Consider the following 3,321-nt stretch of genomic DNA (forward strand, 5'->3'; position numbering starts at 1 on the left):
GATTCTAGGTTTTTAAGAAGCTTGTTGGCTAGTGAATAAAATGCATTGATTGTACAAGGGTAAGTGAAGGATGGAGCAATAAGAAAATAGTAGATTTTGAAACATCTTTTACATCAAATGGAGGAGCTTGGACATCATCCTTTAGGCAAAAGGGATTCACGGATGGATTTTAAAATTGGGTTTGCATTTAACAAGATAAGTCTAGTTCTTCCATGAAGAGCAAAAGATAAGTCTAGTTCTTCTACAAAGATACTACTTTGAAAAAGGTAACTACTTAAAATACTTTTGAAAGCAATGTTAACAAGGGGTGTGGTAAATCAGTGACTTGTGGTAAATCAGTGACAATAAAGATAGAAAGGAGGACATTCAAATGAGACATACTTAATCAGAAAATTGACAGAATTGGTAACTTAGAAATACAGTAAGTGAAACAGAAAGAATAATTGTTCCATTCTAGCACTGGTGAAATGGGAGAGTTCCCTGATTCCCCTTAGGTTGTGTGACTCACCTGTTTGCTCACCTGGCAGCTCAAACCCCTAACTGGAGGAGGAGCTCACAGAGGGGAAGGTGCAGAGGAACGGGGGCAAGCACTTTTGAGCTGTGGCTCCACCATAGCGTCTAGGGGTGAGTGTCTGTGACTCCGGAAGCCCAGCCTGGCATGTGTTACAGTGTGCTCCTTTAGCTTAGCTGTCTGCAGACCGCTTGTGTGTTAATCAGCTTAATGAACCCTGTGCCTTATCACAAGGGCAAGGGGCGAGTGTGACAGCCTTCTGTATCCTGAGCTCTTGCCCAATGTCCTGAAAGAACTGGACCACAGGTGGGCTCAAAGGATGAGTGCAAGGTTTTACTGAGTGGTGGAAGTGGCTCAGCAAGATAGATGGGAAGCCGGAAGGGGGAATGGAGTGGGAAGGTGGTCTTCCCCTAAAGTCAGGATGCTCAGCAGCCGGACTCTTCTCTGAATGCCCCTGGCCAAACTACCCTTGGGGTGTAGACGTCCCTCCTCTTTTATCTTTCTCTGCTATGTCATTCTGCTCTCGCTGGTCTGCTGGTCTCTTCTAGAGCGTGGGATTCAGGGTTTATATGGGTGCAGGATGGTGGGCGTGGCAGTCCCAAAGGCAACTTTTTGGGTGCAAGAACAAAAATACCTGTTCTCATTTAGGACTGTGGGTATCCAACTTGAGGGTAGGGCCTTTGCCAGGGGACATCAGTCTTCTACTCAGTATTTCCCTGTCTCCTATCTGTGTCACAGGCACTGGATTGGACAATGTTTCCAAATACAAGAAAAGAAAATTTTCTCCTTTTTGTCCGACATCTTAGCAAGCCTGTGGTGTCTGCTGCTGCTCCCCGAGCTTCGCAATGCCGCCCAAGGACGACAAGAAGAAGAAGGACGCCGGAAAGTCGGCCAAGAAAGACAAAGACCCAGTGAACAAATCTGGGGGCAAGGCCAAAAAGAAGAAGTGGTTCAAAGGCAAAGTTCGGGACAAGCTCAATAACTTAGTCTTGTTTGACAAAGCTACCTACGACAAACTCTGTAAGGAAGTTCCCAACTATAAACTTATAACCCCAGCTGTAGTCTTTGAGAGACTGAAGATTCGAGGCTCCCTGGCCAGGGCAGCCCTTCAGGAGCTCCTTAGTAAAGGACTTATCAAACTGGTTTCAAAGCACAGAGCTCAAGTAATTTACACCAGAAATACCAAGGGCGGAGATGCTCCAGCTGCTGGTGAAGATGCATGAATAGGTCCAACCAATTGTACATTTGGAAAAATAAAATTTTATTAAATCAAAAAAAAAAAAAAAGAAAATTTTAAGAAAGAAAATCAGAACTTAATTTCAGATTGTGTGTTTAAAGTGCCATTTGGAAGGCAGAGAATAAAACACAAAGAGAGTAAATATGTAAAAGATTATAGCACCAAGATTCAGCAAGTAACTGGCTTATGCGATTAGAGAGAGGCAAGTTAGAGCTATCCAAGATTGCTTGGGTAGCTGCTGGTGCTATCAAGTTAGATAAGGAATACAAATGAAGGAATGGATTTTACAGGAGGTGATAAGTTCAAATGCAAATATTTTTAATTTGAGGTTTCTTTGGAACATTTGTCAAGAAGATAGATATCTGTCAGGAAGAAATTTGGACTAGAGAATATGAGTCTTCCAGTCTTTCATTTATCAGTCATTCCTGGGACCATGAAATTGAACAAAACTTCCTGAGGACAAGAATAGTGGCCTGAAAATGGAATCCAAGAAGTACCACACACACTAAAAAGAGGGTTTGGGAGTAGAAAAGAAGAAAGGGGAGTAACCAGAGTGATCCTGCTGGCAAGAAAAGGAGTGTGGCACAGAGAATGTGAGAGGAACAGGAAGAGACCTCAGAGAAAAAAAGTCAAAGTAGGATCTTTACAATAGAAAACCTAGCCCATGTATTTGAGAAGTGATTTTAGAAAACTCTTTCGTGAAATTTAGTAGCAATAGAAGGGAAGATAGAAGAGAGAAGAATAGTTGTAGGGATAATGTAATTAAATAAGTCTTTTTATTTGTTAACCAAAAAAAATCCTAATGCCTCCCAACCATCTGAATGGACTTCCCCCTTGGCCAGGGCACACTACAATTTAACCTGAAAGACTGGCTCAGGCCATGATGGGAAGTGGGGTGTCAGACATGCCTCATTATACCCTTCAGCATTAACAGCAACACAGACCTTAAGTTTGATAAGAAACATTTAAAATCTATTCTCTCTGAAGCACGATACCTGGAGGATTCATCTACATGATAAAACTTTGGTCTCCATAACGCTTATCATAACCCAGACATTCCTTTTGATTGATAATAACTCCTCCAACCAATTGCCAATCAGAAAAAAATTTAAATCTACATGTATCCTGGAAGCCCTGCTTAGAGTTGTCCAGCCTTTCTGAACCAAACCAATGTATGTCTTAAATGTATTTGATTAAAGTCTCATGTCTCCCCAATATGTATAAAACCAAGCTGCAGCCTGAACATCTTGAGCACATATTCTCAGAGTCTACTGAGGGCTGTGTCATGGGCCATGGTCACTGATAATCGACTTAGAATAAATCTCATCAAATATTTTAGAGTTTGACTCTTTTCATAGACAATTTATTTTGTTTGTTCAGGGTGAAGGCATATGTAAGAGAATATAACTGAAAGAGAAAGAAGATTAGGGCACAATTGGACTCATTGACCTTGAGAAAAAGAAAGATTATCTTATTTAAAAATGGAGAAAAGACCATAAAGATGGATGATAATGTAAAGAAATCTGAAATTAGGTAGAAATTTTTTGAGAACCAATGTACTGAATAACTTCAA

General features: G+C 41.0%; 1 pseudogene; it reads left to right on the forward strand.

The window, feature by feature from the left end:
- The first annotated feature begins 1,296 nt into the window (after window positions 1-1,296).
- LOC105486071 (small ribosomal subunit protein eS25 pseudogene) lies at window positions 1,297-1,791 on the forward strand (annotated as a pseudogene).
- The last annotated feature ends 1,530 nt before the right edge of the window (window positions 1,792-3,321 follow it).

This window comes from Macaca nemestrina, chromosome 3 (assembly GCF_043159975.1).
Source record: "Macaca nemestrina isolate mMacNem1 chromosome 3, mMacNem.hap1, whole genome shotgun sequence".
NCBI classification, from domain to species: domain Eukaryota; kingdom Metazoa; phylum Chordata; class Mammalia; order Primates; family Cercopithecidae; genus Macaca; species Macaca nemestrina.